The sequence below is a fragment of the Bos grunniens genome, chromosome 16 (genome assembly GCF_055505025.1).
Source record: "Bos grunniens cultivar Pamir isolate PY7600 chromosome 16, Bosgru_T2T1.0, whole genome shotgun sequence".
Taxonomy (NCBI): domain Eukaryota; kingdom Metazoa; phylum Chordata; class Mammalia; order Artiodactyla; family Bovidae; genus Bos; species Bos grunniens.
In genome coordinates this window covers 81825827-81841497 of record NC_141180.1, presented here as the reverse complement: position 1 = coordinate 81841497, position 15671 = coordinate 81825827, and the positions used below count along the sequence as shown (strand labels likewise).

General features: G+C 40.2%; 1 non-coding gene across 1 annotated transcript; it reads left to right on the top strand.

Annotated features, from left to right (window-relative positions):
* Positions 1-10409: 10409 nt before the first annotated feature.
* LOC147357170 (U6 spliceosomal RNA) lies at positions 10410-10519 on the top strand. The gene has a single exon (XR_015143899.1). It is a non-coding gene; the product is annotated as a U6 spliceosomal RNA (small nuclear RNA).
* The last annotated feature ends 5152 nt before the right edge of the window (positions 10520-15671 follow it).

Here is a 15671-nt window from a genome sequence, read left to right as displayed (position 1 = left end):
AAAGTAAAATTAGAAAAATCACAAAAAAAGGTGAAAAAATCTTTAAAAGAGGGTATTTTTAAACAAGGAAAACAAAAATGAAAACTCCACAATACCACAAAAGGATAATGTAAAGGTAGAAATATGTAGAGGGAATCAATAATGTGATATATAAGGAAAAAAAAATGTTCTCAAGGTCATACTTCTTGGTTGTGGAGTCTTCTCCAGTCAATGGGGTTGGATAGTGTCCTGTGATAATTTCCTGGTTGGGGGAACTTGTGCCTGTGTTCTGGTTGATGGAACTGGATCTCGTTTCTCTGAAGGGCAGTGTAGTGTCCAGTAGTAGGACACGGTGTCCTCTAGTAGGACAAGACACTGCCTTTCAGACGGACAAGATCCAGCTCTATCAATGAGAAAAAAAGGCACAAATTCCCCCAACCAGGAGAATATCACAGGGGTGTCTATGGGTTCACCATGTCTTTGGGCAGTCCTTCTGGCTTTGGCAGTGCTCAGTACAATTTAGTTGCTCAGTTGTGTCTGACTCTTTGTGACCCCATGAACCACAGCACGCCAGGCCTCCCTGTCCATCACCAACTCCCGGAGTTTACCCAAACTCATGTCCATTGAGTTGGAGATGCCATCCAATCAACTCATCTCAGTCGTCCCCTTCTCCTCCCACCCTCAATCTTTCCCAGCATTATGGTCTTTTCAAATGAGTCAGCTCTTCACATCAGATGGACAAAGTGTTGAAGTTTCAGCTTCAACATCAGTCCTTCCAATGAACACTCAGGACTGATGTCCTTTAGGATGGACTGGTTGGATCTCCTTGCAGTCCAAGGGACTCTCAAGAGTCTTCTCCAACACCACAGTTCAAGAGCATCAATTCTTCAGGGCTTAGCTTTCTTTATAGTCCAACTCTCACATCCATACATGACCACTGGAAAAACTGTAGCCTTAACTAGATGGACCTTTGTTGGCAAAGTAATGTCTCTGCTTTTCAATATGCTATCTAGGTTGGTTATAACTTTCCTTCCAAGGGGTAAGCGTCTTTTAATTTCATGGCTGCAGTTACCATCCACAGTGATTTTGGAGCCCCCCCCCCCCCAAAAAAAAAATAAAGTCTGCCACTGTTTTTCCATCTATTTGCCACGAACTGATGGGACTGGATCCCATGATCATAGTTTTCTGAATGTTGAGCTTTGAGCCAACTTTTTCACTCTCCTCTTTCACTTTGATCAAGAGTCTCTTTAGCTCTTCTTCATTTTTTGCCGTAAGGCTGGTGTCATCTGCATATCTGAGGTTACTGATACTTCTCCTGGCAATCTTGATTCCAGCTTGTGCTTCATCCAGCCCAGTGTTTCTCATGATGTACACTACATATAAGTTAAATAAGCAGGGTGATAATATACAGCCTTAATGTTCTCCTTTCCCTATTTGGAACCAATCTGTTGTTCCATGTCCAGTTCTAACTGTTGCTTCCTGACCTGCATATAGGTTTCTCAAGAGGTAGGTCAGGTGGTCTGGTATTGCCATCTCTTTCAGAATTTTCCACAGTTTATTGTGATCCACACAGTCAAAGGCTTTGGCATAGTCAATAAAGCAGAAATAGATGTTTTTCTGGAACTCTTGCCTTTTTAATGGTTCAGCAGATGTTGGCAATTTGATCTCTGGTTCCTCTGCCTTTTCTAAAACCAGCTTGAACATCGGGAAGTTCATGGTTCACATATTGCTGAAGCCTGGCTTGGAGAATTTTGAGCATTACTTTACTAGTGTGTGAGATGAGTGCAATTGTGCAGTAGTTTGAACATTCTTTGGCATTGCCTTTCTTTGGGATTGGAATGAAAGCTGACATTTTCCAGTCCTGTGGCCATTGCTAAGTTTTCCAAATTTGCTGGCATATTGACTGCAACACTTTCACAGCATCATCTTTCAGGATTTGAAATAGCTCAACTGCTAGCTAGCTCCACTAGCTTTGAAATAGCTCAACTGCTAGTTAGCTCCACTAGCTTTGTTCATAGTGATGCTTCCTAAGGCCCACTTGACTTCACATTCCAGGATGTCTGGCTCTAGATGAGTGATCATACCATCGTGATTAACTGGGTCATCAAGATCTTTTTTGTGCAGTTCTGTGTATTCTTGCAACCTTTCTTAATATCTTCTGCTTCTGTCGGGTCCATACCATTTCTGTCCTTTATCGAGCCCATCTTTGCATGAAATGTTCCCTTGGTATCTCTAATTTTCTTGAAGAGATCTCTAGTCTTTCCCATTCTATTGTTTTCCTCTATTTCTTTGCACTGATCACCGAGGAAGGCTTTCTTATCTCTCCTTGCTATTCTTTGGAACTCTGTATTCAGATGCTTATATATTTCCTTTTCTCTTTTGCTTTTCACTTCTCTTCTTTTCATAGCTATTTGTAAGGCCTCCTCAGACAGTCACTTTGCTTTTTTGCATTTGTTTTTCTTGGCTATGGTCTTGATCCCCGTCTCCTGTACAATGTCATGAACCTCTGTCCATAGTTCATCAGGCACTCTGTCTATCATATCTAGTCCTTTAAGTCTATTTCTCACTTCCACTGTATAATCATAAGGGATTTGATCTAGGTCATACCTGAATGGTCTAGTGGTTTTCCCCCACTTTCTTCAATTTAAGTCTGAATTTGGCAATAAGGAGTTTATGATCTGAGCCACAAACAGCTCCTGGTCATGTTTTTGCTGACTGTATAGAGCTTCTCCATCTTTGGCTGCAAAGAATATAAACAATCTGATTTGGGTGTTGGCCATCTGGTGATGTCCATGTATAGAGTCTTCTATTGTGTTCTTGGAAGAGGGTGTTTGCTATGACCAGTGTGTTCTCTTGACAAAACTCTATTAGCCTTTGCCCTGCTTCATTCTGTATTCCAAGGCCAAATTTGCCTGTTACTCCAGGTGTTTCTTGACTTCCTACTTTTGATTCCAGTTCCCTATAATGAAAAGGACATCTTTTTGAGGTGTTAGTTCTAAAATGACAAGCTGGAATCAAGATTGCTGGGAGAAATATCAGTAACCTCAGATATGCAGATGACACCACCCTCATGGCAGAAAGTGAAGAGGAACTAAAAAACCTCTTGATGAAAGTATAGGTGGAGAGTGAAAAGTTGGCTTAAAGCTCAACATTCAGAAAACGAAGATCATAGCATCTGATCCCATCACTTCATGGGAAATGGTTGGAGAAACAGTGGAAACAGTGTCAAACTTTATTTTGGGGGGCTCCAAAATCGCTGCAGATAGTGACCGCAGCCATGAAATTAAAAGACACTTACTCCTTGGAAGAAAAGTTACGACCAACATAGATAGCATATTGAAAAGCAGAGACATTACTTTGCCAACAAAGGTCTGTCTAGTCAAGGCTATGGTTTTTCCTGTGGTCATGTATGGATGTGAGAGTTGGACTGTGAAGAAAGCTGAGTGCTGAAGAATTGATGCTTTTGAACTGTGGTGTTGGAGAAGACTCTTGAGAGTCCCTTGGACTGCAAGGAGATGCAACCAGTCCATTCTGAAGGAGATCAGCCCTGGGATTTCTTTGGAAGGACCGATGCTAAAGCTGAAACTGCAGTACTTTGGCCACCTCATGCGAAGAGTTGACTCATTGGAAAAGACTGATGCTGGGAGGGATTGGGGGCAGGAGGAGAAGGGGACGACAGAGGATAAGATGGCTGGATGGCATGACTGACTCGATGGACGTGAGTCTGAGTGAACTCTGGGAGTTGGTGATTTACAGGGAGGCCTGGAGTGCTGCGATTCATGGGGTTGCAAAGAGTTGGACAGGATTGAGCGACTGAACTGAACTGAACTGAGGTCGTCATAGAACCATTCAACTTCAGCTTCTTCAGCGTTACTGGTCAGGGCATAGACTTGGATTGCTGTGGTATTGAATGTCCTGGGCTTATGTGCACATGTTTTGGCTCACCAGGCCATCCTGCTATGCCGCGGGGCTTGTGCACATTTGTCTCAGCTCTCTGGGCCTGTTCCCTATGTCACAGCATTTCTGTGCACTTGTTTTGGCTCATTGGCCCACCTTCTATGTCACAGGGCTATGTACACTTGTCTCAGCTCCCTGTTCTTGCTCTCTGCATCGCAGCACTTGTGTGCACTTGTCTTGGCTCCGCAGGCCTGCCCTCTACATCGCAGGGCTTGTGTGCACTTGCTTCGTCTCACCAGGCCCACCCTCTATGTTGTGGGGCTTCTTTTGGCTCCTTAGGCCCACCCTCTGTGCCCCAAGGGTTTTGTGTACTGGAGAGGTTTGTATGCTGCGCCTTGGCAAGCTGGGCCTATCCTCTCTGCTGTGGGCCTTCTGTAGGCTACTCTCTGTACCCCAAGCTTACTGTGTGGTCGAGGTCATGGTCCATGAGCTGTTTATAGGCTGAGAAGTGCAGCTTTCTCTTTTTTCTGCCCTTTAAGTCTCTGCTTTGCCTGTCTTTCTGAGATTCCATGGCTCCCCCTTGAGCCTCCCTGTGAGGGATCTTCCAGTGCATGGGAACTCTTCTTGCTTTACAACTTCCTCCCTCCCTCCCTCCCTCCCTCAGGGCAAAATCTCCCATCCAGAAATTTTCTGTCTTTTCCCTTTTTATGTCTCTATCCTCTCTCCTACCTCATTCCAGGGAGCTTAGCCTGCCCCCCACCCACCCCCGGAGGCCTGGGTTCTTCTACTGTCATCTAGAGGTTGCTTTGTAGGAGTTGTTCTGTATCTTGATGAGTTCTTGATGTATTTGTGGGGAGGCTGGAAATCTCCCTGTCTTACTCCTCCACTATCTTCTTCCACCTTCCCATTCCTAGTTTTTTAAGGACTCTCCATACTGTTCTCCATAGTGTTTGTATCTGTTTGCATTCCTACCAATAGTGTAAGAGGGTTCCCTATTTTCCACAGCCTCTCCAGAATTTATTGTTTGTAGACTTTTTGATGATGGCCATTCTGACTGGTGAGATGATGCCTCAATGTGGTTTTGATTTGCATTTCTCTAATAATGAGTGATGTTGAGCATCTTTTCATGTGTTTATTAGCCATCTGTATGTCTTCCTTGGGGAAACATCTGTTTAGGTGTTTCTGCCCACATTTTGATTGGGTTGTTTGCTTTTCTGGTATTGAGCTATATGAGTTGCTCATATATTTGGGAGATTAATTCTTTGCCAGTTGTTTCATTTGCTATTATTTTCTCCCATTCTGAGGTTTGTGTGTTCACCTAGCTTATAGTTCCCTTTATTGTGCTAAAGGTTTTATGTTTAATTAGATCTCATTTGTTTATTTTTGTTTTCCATTACTCTAGGAGGTAAATCATAAAGGACCTTGCAGTGATTTATGTCAGAGAGTGTGTCCTGCCTATGTTTTTCTCTAAGAGTTTTAATTTCTGGTCTTATGTTTAAGTCTTTAATCCATTTTTACTTTATTTTTGTGTATGGTGTTAGAAAGTTTTCTAATTTCATACTTTTACACATAGTTGACAACCAAACAGTCCTCTTCAGTCTAATAGACACTGAGTTCAAAAGGAGGTAATGAAAATATTGAGGAATTAAGAATGGCTATCGACAGAAATGAACAGTATGAAAAGGCAAGATGATAGGATACTGAAAGAGAAACTCCCCAGATGAGTAGGTGCCCAATATGCCACTGGAGATCAGTGGAGAAATAACTCCAGAAAGAATGAAGGGACGGAGCCAAAGCAAAAATAATACCCAGCTATGGATGTGACTGGTGATAGAAGCAAGGTCTGATGCTGTAAACAGCAATATTGCATAGGAACATAGAATGTCAGGTCCATGAATCAAGGCAAATTGGAAGTGGTCAAACAAGAGATGGCAAGAGTGAATGTCGACATTCTAGGAATCAGCGAACTCAAATGGACTGGAATGGGTGAATTTAACTCAGATGACCATTACATCTACTACTGTGGGCAGGAATCCCTCAGAAGATTCTGGTCATCAAAAGAGTCCAAAATGCAGTACTTGGATGCACTCTCAAAAACGACAGAATGATCTCTGTTTGTTTCCAAGGCAAACCATTCAATATCACAGTAATCCAAGTCTATGCCCCAACCAGTATCGCTCAAGAAGCTGAAGTTGGACGGTTCTATGAAGACCTACAAGACCTTTGAGAACTAACACCCCCAAAAAATGTCCTTTTCATTAGGGGACTGGAATGCAAAAGTAGGAAGTCAAGAAACACCTGGAGTAACAGGCAAATTTGGCCTTGGAATACAGAGTGAAGCAGGGCAAAGACTAATAGCGTTTTGCCAAGAAAATGCACTGGTCATAACAAACATCCTCTTCCAACAACACAAGAGAAGACTCTATACATGGACATCACGAAATGGTCAACATCAAAATTAGATTGATTATATTCTTTGCAGCCAAAGATGGAGAAGCTCTATACAGTCAGCAAAAACAAGACCAGGAGCTGACTGTGGCTCAGACCATGAACTCCTTATTGCCAAATTCAGACTGAAATTGAAGAAAGTAGGGGAAACCACTAGACCATTCAGGTATCACCTAAATCAAATCCCTTATGATTATACAGCTGAAGTGAGAACTAGATTTAAGGCCCTAGATCTGATAGATAGAGTGCCTGATGAACTATGGAAGGAGATTAGTGACATTGTACAGGAGACAGGGATCAAGACCATCCCCATGGAAAAGAAATGCAAAAAAGCAAAATGGCTGTCTGCGGAGGCCTTACAAATAGCTGTGAAAAGAAGAGAAGCAAAAAGCAAAGGAGAAAATGAAAGATATAAACATCTGAATGCAGAGTTCCAAAGAATAGCAAGAAGAGATAAGAAAGCCTTCTTCAGTGATCAATGCAAAGAAATAGAGGAAAACAACAGAATGGGAAAGAGTAGAGATCTCTTCAAGAAAATCAGAGATACCAAAGGAATATTTCATGCAAAGATGGGCTCGATAAAGGACAGAAATGTTATGGACCTAACAGAAGCAGAAGATATTAAGAAGAGATGGCAAGAATACACAGAAGAACTGTACAAAAAAGATCTTCACGACGCAGATAATCACGATGGTGTGATCACTCACCTAGAGCCAGACATCCTGGAATGTGAAGTCAAGTGGGCCTTAGAAAGCATCACTACGAACAAAGCTAGTGGAGGTGATAGAATCCCAGGTGAGCTATTCCAAATCCTGAAAGATGATGCTGTGAAAGTGCTGCACTCATTATGCCAGCAAATTTGGAAAACTCAGCAGTGGCCACAGGACTGGAAAAGGTCAGTTTTCATTCCAATTCCAAAGAAAGGCAGTGCCAAAGAATGCTCAAACTACTGCACAATTGCACTCATCTCACATGCTAGTAAAGTAATGCTCAAAATTCTCCAAGCCAAGCTTCAGCAATATGTGAACTGTGAACTTCCTGATGTTCAAGCTGGTTTTAGAAAAGGCAGAGGAACCAGAGATCAAATTGCCAACATCCGCTAGATCATGGAAAAAGCAAGAGAGTTCCAGAAAAGCATCTATTTCTACTTTATTGACTATGCCAAAGCCTTTGACTGTGTGGATCACAATAAACTGTGGAAAATTCTGAAAGAGATTGGAATACCAGACCACCTGATCTGCCTCTTGAGAAATTTGTATGCAGGTCAGGAAGCAACAGTTAGAACTGGACATGGAACAACAGACTCGTTCCAAATAGGAAAAGGAGTATGTCAAGGCTGTATATGGTCACCCTGTTTATTTAACTTCTATGCAGAGTACATCATGAGAAATGCTGGGCTGGAAGAAGCACAAGCTGGAATCAAGATTGCCGGGAGAAAATATCAATAACCTCAGATATGCAGATGACACCACACTTATGGCAGAAAGTGAAGAGGAACTAAAAAGCCTCTTGATGAAGTGAAAGAGGAGAGTGAAAAGTTGGCTTAAAGCTCAACATTCAGAAAACGAAGATCATGGCATCTGGTCCCATCACTTCATGGGAAATAGATGGGGAAACAGTGGAAACAGTGTCAGACTTTATTTTTCTGGGCTCCAAAATCACTGCAGATGGTGACTGCAGCCATGAAATTAAAAGATGCTTACTCCGTGGAAGGAAAGTTATGACCAACCTAGATAGCATATTCAAAAGCAGAGACACTACTTTGCCAACAAAGTTTAGTCTAGTCAAGGCTGTGGTTTTTCCTGTGGTCATGTATGGATGTGAGAGTTGGACTGTGAAGAAGGCTGAGTGCCGAAGAATTGATGCTTTTGAACTGTGGTGTTGGAGAAGACTCTTGAGAGTCCCTTGGACTGCAAGGAGATGCAACCAGTCCATTCTGAAGGAGATCAGCCTGGGATTTCTTTGGAAGGAATGATGCTAAAGCTGAAACTCCAGTACTTTGGCCACCTCATGCGAAGAGTTGACTCATTGGAAAAGACTCTGATGCTGGGAGGGATTGGATGCAAGAGGAGAAGGGGATGACAGAGGATGAAACGGCTGGATGGCATCACTGACTCAATATACATTAGTCAGAGTGAACTCTGGGAGTTGGTGATGGACAGGGAGGCCTGGTGTGCTACGATTCATGGAGTCGCAAAGAGTCAGACACAACTGAGCGACTGATCTGATCTGATCGTATCTGATCGACAGAAATGCACATCACTGTTAAAATAATGAGACACTATAATGAAGAGGCAAGAAAATTTAGAAAGTTCATTTCCCAAGATTAAAGCTGAGCTAAAGGCAATGAATACTGGAGAGAATAATGCAGAAGAATGAAGAAGTAGTCTGGAAGATAGAATAATGGAGATTAACTAGTCAGCATGGCAACCAGAAAGACAAATGAAGAAAAATGAAAGCTGTATACAAGGCCTATGGGGTAACATAAAGCATGCCAATCTACACATAATAGTGATTCCAGAAGAAGAAAAAGAAAAGGGGATTGAAAATGTATTTGAAAAAATTATGTCTGGAAACTTCCCAAACCTAAAGATATAGGAAGCACAAAGGTTCCCAAAGAAGATGAACACAAACAGACCTAAACCAAGACATGTTATATATAAAATGACAAAAGTTAAAGAGACAATTCAAAAGCAGAAAGAGGAAAATAAAGAGTTAATTAAAAGGAAATCTCCATAAGGTGATAGCTGATTTCTCTACAGAAACATTGCAGGGCAAAAGGGAGAGGAAAATACATTCAAAGTCTTGAAAGGGAGTAATCTGCAACCTAGAATATTCTACCCAGCATGATTATCATTTAGCACGTAAGGTGAGATAAAGGATTTATCAGACAAGCAAAAATGAAAAGAATATAGCAATATGAAACCTATCCTATAAGAAATATTGAAAGGTCTTCCCAAAACTGGAGAAGGAAATGGCAATCCACTTCAGTATTATTGCCTGGAAAATCCCATGGATGATGGAACCTGGTAGGCTACAGTCCATGGGGTCGCAATGAGTCAGACATGACTGAGTGACTTCAGTGACTTCCCTAAATAGAAAAGAAGAAGACATAGGAAAAAAGAAATCACAATTAGAAAATAAATCACTTAGCCATTATATAAATCAAAAAAGAAAAAAAAAAACTATTTGTGAAAGCAATGATAAACATATGGAACAGCAAAGGGATAAACGTGAAGATGTAAAAGAGGGCATCAAAACCATAAAATGTGGGGGAAGAGAGTAAGAAAATGTAAATTTTTTTTTTTTTAGAATGCCTTTGAACTTATATGACTATCAGTCTAAAACAAGCAGATATAGGAAGGGGTTGCTGCTGCTGCTAAGTCGCTTCAGTCATGTCCGACTCTGTGCAACCCCATAGATGGCAGCCCACCAGGCTCCTCTGTTCCTGGGATTCTCCAGGCAAGAACACTGGAGTGGGTTGCCATTTCCTTCTCCAATGCATGAAAGTGAGAAGTGAAAGTGAAGCTACTCAGTCATGTCCGATTCTAAGTGATAACACGGACTGCAGCCTACCAGGCTCCTCCCATGGGATTTTCCAGGCAAGAGTACTGGAGTGGGTTGCCATTGCCTTCTCCAATGAAGGGGTTAATATACTTGAAAAACAGGGTAACCAGAAATCAAAAACATAAAATAGATTCACACACACACACATACACACACAAAAGAAGAGAATACAAGCATACAATAAAACCATCATCAAACCATAAAAAGTAAAACAAAAGAATGAAACAGTGGAGAAATAAAGAATCAACTGGAAAAAAAGGTTTAAAATGGCAGTAAATACATATTTATCAATATTTAACTTACATGTCAATAGACTGCTCCAATCAAAAGACATAGAGTGGCAGATTGCAAAGAAAAACAAGGGTCTACAATAGGTTGCCTCTAAGAGACCCACTTTAGGGCAAAGGAAACACATAGATTGAAAGAGAGGGGATGGGAAAAGATATTTCATGCAAATGGAAATGACAAAAAAGCAGAGGTCACAATATTCAGACAAAATTAACTTGAAAACAAAATGGGTGCTTGCTTCAGCATCACATATGCTAAAATTGGAATGAATTCGAAAATTAGCATGGCCTCTGCACAAGATGACAATGAATTATGAATTTGTGAAGAGCTCTGTGTTTTTGGTTCAAGAGGACCTATACCTATACCTATGGCTGATTCATGTTGATGTATGGCAGAAGTTCAGTTCAGTTCAGTCGCTCAGTTGTGTCCAACTCTTTGCGACCCCATGAATTGCAGCACGCCAGGTCTCCCTGTCCATCACCAACTCCCAGAGTTCACCCAAACTCTTGTCCATCAAGTCGGTGATGCCATCCAGCCATCTCATCCTCTGTCGTCCCCTTCTCCTCCTGCCTTCAATCCCTCCCAGCATCAGAGTCTTTTCCAATGAGTCAACTCTTCGCATGAGGTAGCCAAAGTACTGGAGTTTCAGCTTTAGCATCATTCCTTCCAGAGAAATCCCAGGGCTGATCTTCAGAATAGACTGGTTGGATCTCCTTGCAGTCCAAGGGACTCTCAAGAGTCTTCTGCAACACCACAGCTCAAAAGCATCAATTCTTTGGTGCCCAACTTTCTTCACAGTCCAACTCTCACATCCATACATGACCACTGGAAAAACCATAGCCTTGACTAGACAGACTTTGTTGGCAAAGTAACATCTCTGCTTTTGAATATGCTATCTAAGTTGGTCATAACTTTCCTTCCAAGGAGTAAGCATCTTTTAACTTCATGGCTGCAATCACCATCTGCAGTGATTTTGGAGCCCCTAAAAGTAAAGTCTGACACTGTTTTCACTGTTTCCCCATCTATTTTCCATAAAGTGATGGGACCAGATGCCATGATCTTCGTTTTCTGAATGTTGAGCTTTAAGCTAACTTTTTCACTCTCCTCTTTCACTTCAAGAGGCTTTTTAGTTCCTCTTCACTTTCTGCCATAAGGGTAGTGTCATCTGCATATCTGAGGTTATTGATTTTTCTCCCAGCAATCTTGATTCCAGCTTGAGCTTCTTCCAGCCCAGCATTTCTCATGATGTACTCTGCATATAAGTTAAATAAGCAGGGTGACAATATACAGCCTTGACGTACTCCTTTTCCTATTTGGAACCAGTCTGTTGTTCCATGTCCAGTTCTAACTGTTGCTTCCTGACCTGCATATAGGTTTCTCAAGAGGCAGGTCAGGTGGAAACCAACTCAATATTCTAAACCAATTATCCTTCAATTAAAAATAAATAAAACCAAAGTGAGATATCAGATCCCACATGTCACACAGAAACCAAGGCTGTGGGTGAAACTCCTGGGCCTGTGTGCCACAACTACTGAAGCCCACACAGTCTGGAGCCAATGTGATACAACTACTGAGCCTGCATGCCACAGCTAGACACTCTAAGTGTGAAAACAAATGATTCCTGCATGACATAATGAAGGTTGCACATGGTGTAACTAAGACCTGAGGCCGGTGAATAATTAATTTTAAAAAGGCATAAAGAAAGATACTATATAATGATAAAAGATCAATACAAAAGGAGGATTTTACACTTGCCAGCAAGAATGAAAACTGACATTTTCCTGCCCTGTGGCCACTGCTGAGTTGTCAACATATATGCAACTATTATAGGAGCACCCAAATATATAAAACAAACACTAACAGACAAAAAGGGAGAATTGACAAGAATACAATTATAGTAGGAGACTTTAACATACCACTCACATCAATGGACAGATTTTTGAGGCAGAAAATAAATAAGGCAACAGAGATCATAAATGATACTATAAAACAGACAGTTGATATTGGCAGCACTTTACATTAAAAGAACAGAACACACATACTTTTCAGGTGTACGTGGAATGTTTACTAGTATTAACCACATACTAGGGCACAAAACAAATCTGAAAAATTTTGTTGTTCAGTTGCTAAATCCTGTCCAACTCTTTGGAACCCCATGGACTGCAACGTGCCAGGCTTCTTTGTCCATCACTATCTCCCTGAGATTGCTCAAACACATGTCCATTGATTTGGTGATGCCATCCAACCATCTCATTCTCTGTTGACCCCTTCTCCTCCTGCCCACAATCTTTCCCTGCATCAGGTTCTTTTCCAATGAGTTGGCTTGTCTCATCATGTGCCCAAAGTACTGGGGCTTCAGTTTCAGCATCAGTCCTTCCAATGAATATTCAGGGTTGATTTCTCTTAGGATTGACTGATTTGGTCTCCTTGCTGTCCAAGGGACTATCAAGAGTCTTCTCCAGGATCACAGTTTGAAAGCATCAATTCTTTAGCACTCAGCCTTCTTTATGTTTTCACTTTTTCCTCTTCTATTTGCTATGAAGTGATGGGGCCAGATGCCATTATCTTTGTTCTTTGATTGTTGAGTTTTGAGCCAGCTTTTCCACTCTCCTCTTTCACTTTCATCAAGAAGCTCAAGAAGTTCCTCAAAAAGTTCCTCTTCACTTGCTGCCATTAGGGTAGTATCGTCTGCATTTCTGAGGTTGCTTATATTTCTCCCAGCAATCTTGATTCCAGCTTGTGATCCATCCAGCCCAGCATTTCACATGATGTGTTCTGCATAGAATTTAACAGGGTGACAATATGCAACCTTGATGTATTCCTTTCCCAATTTTGAACCAGTCCATTTTTCCATGTCTGATTCTAACTGCTGCTTCTTGACCTGCATACAGGTTTTTCAGGAGGCAGGTAAGGTGGTCTGGTATTCTCATCTCTTTAAGAATTTCATAGTTTCCAGAGTGTGGAAAGCCTTTAATGTAGCCTTTAGTGTAGTCAATGGAGTAGATGTGGTCAGTGTAGTAGATGTTTTTCTGGAATTCCCTTGCTTTCTGTATGATCCAGTAAATGTTGGCAATTTGATCTCTGGTTCTTCTGCCTTTTCTAAATGTTCACATACTGTTGAAGCTAAGTTTGAAGGATTTTGAAAATGACCTTGCTGGCATGTGAAATGAGAGCAATTGTATAGTAGTTTGAACAGTCTTTTTGCCCTTCTTTGGGATTGGAATGAAAACTGACATTTCCTGCCCTTGTGGCCACTGCTGAGTTTTCCAAATTTGTTGGCATGTTGAGTGCAGTACTTTAACCGCAACGTCTTTTAGGCTTCGAAATGGCTCAGGTGGAATTCCAGCAACTCCACTAGCTTTGTTCATAGTAATGCTTCTTAAGGCCCATTTGACTTCACACTCCAGGATGTCTGGCTCTAGGTAAGTGACCACACCACTGTGGTTAACTGCATCATTAAGATCTTTTTAATACAGTTCTTCTATGTATTCTTGCCAACTATTCTTAATCTCTTCTGCTTTTGTTAGGTTTTTGCCATTTCTGCCTTTTATTGTGCCCATTTTGCATGAAATGTTCCCTTGGTATTTCCAATTTTATTGAAAAGATACCTAGTCTTTCCCATTCTATTTTTTTCCCTCTATTTCTTTGCATTGTTCACTTAAGAAGTCTTTATTATCTCTCGTTGCTTTTCTCTGGAACTCTGCATTCAGTTGGGTATATCTTTCCATTTCTCCTTTGCTTTTCACTTCTCTTCTCAGCTATTTATAAGGCCTCTTCAACCATTTTGCCTTCTTACATTTCTTTTTCTTTGTGATGCTTTTGTCACTACCTCCTGTACAATTTTACAAACCTCTGTTCATAGGTCTTCAGGCACTCTATCTATCAGATCTAAACCCTTGAATCTATTTTTCACTTCCACTGTATCATCATAAGGAATTTGATTTAGGTCATACCTGAATGTTGTAGTGGTTTTTCTTACTTTCTTCAATTTTAGTCTGAATTTTGCAATATGGAGGTAGTGCAATAAGTGCAATCTTACCTTGCAATAAGATATGAGCCACAGTCAATTCCAGGTCTTGTTTTTGCTGACTGTATGGAGCTTCTCTCTCTTTGGCTTCAAAGAATGTAATCAATATAATTTCAGTATTCAAAAAATTCAAGAGTATAGAAATTATTTTAAGCATTTGCTCTGAGCACAATGGCATGAAACTCAAAATCAACCACAAAAAAAGAAATAGTGGTGGGGAAGAAGTTACATGGCTGTTATTTCATTTTAATAATGCAACTAAAAAACTAATGGGACAGCAAAGAAAATCAATAATGAGATTAAAAAATTCCCTAAGATAAATGACAATGAAAGCACAACCATACAAAACCTGTGGGGTACAACAAAGCAGTTATTAGAGGGACGTTCATAGCAATACAAGCTGTCTTCCAAAACAAGAACAATTACAAATAAACAACCAAAACAACCACCTGAAAATACTAGAAAAAGAGTTAAAACCTAAAGTTAGCAAAAGGATGTAAATAATAAAGATCAGAGTGGAGATAAGTAAAATAGGTTTTAAAAAATAGAAAAAATCAATAAAATCAAGAACTGGTTCTTTGAATGAGTAGACAAAATTGATAATCCCGTCACTGGAATCACCAATGAGAAAAGAGAGAGAATCCAAATAAATAAAATAAGACGTGAAAAATATCAACCAATACTGCAGAAAAGCAAACAAACAAACAAAAAAACATGAGAATATTATGAACAGTTATATGCTAACAAATTCGACTTACCTAGAAGAAATGGACAATGGAAACGTACACTTATCCAAGTTGAGTCAAGAAGTAGATAATTTGAACAGACTGATCACTAGAAATGAAATAAAACCTGTAATTTTAAAAACTCTGTATTCATTTTGATGTTTGGCAGAACTAATACAATTATGTAAAGTTTGAGAATAGAATAAAATTAATTTAAAAAATAAATAAATAAATAAAAACTCTGTATAAACAAAAGTCCAGGACCAGATGACTTTACAGATGAATTCTTGGAGACATACAGAAAAGAACTTGTACTAATCATTCTCTAACTCTTCCAAAAGATTGAAGAGAAGGCAACACTTTCAAAGACATTCTATGAAGCCATCATCATTCTGACACCAAAACCAAAGATCTGATTGAAAAAAGAAAATTACAGGCCAATATCTTGATTAATATAAATGCAAAAATTCTCACTAGAATATTAGCAAAATGAATCCAACAACACATAAAAAAGATCATACAGCATGATTAAGTGGGATTCATCCCAAGTTCACAAGGATGGTTCAACATGCATAAATCAATCTATGGGATAAGCCACATCAACAAAAGAAGACAAAAACCACATGATCATCTCAATAAATGCAGAAAAAGCACTTGAAGAAGTTAAACATCCATTCATGGTAAAATCTCTTAAAGTGCATATAGGGAGAATATGTCTCAACACAATAAAATCTATTTAT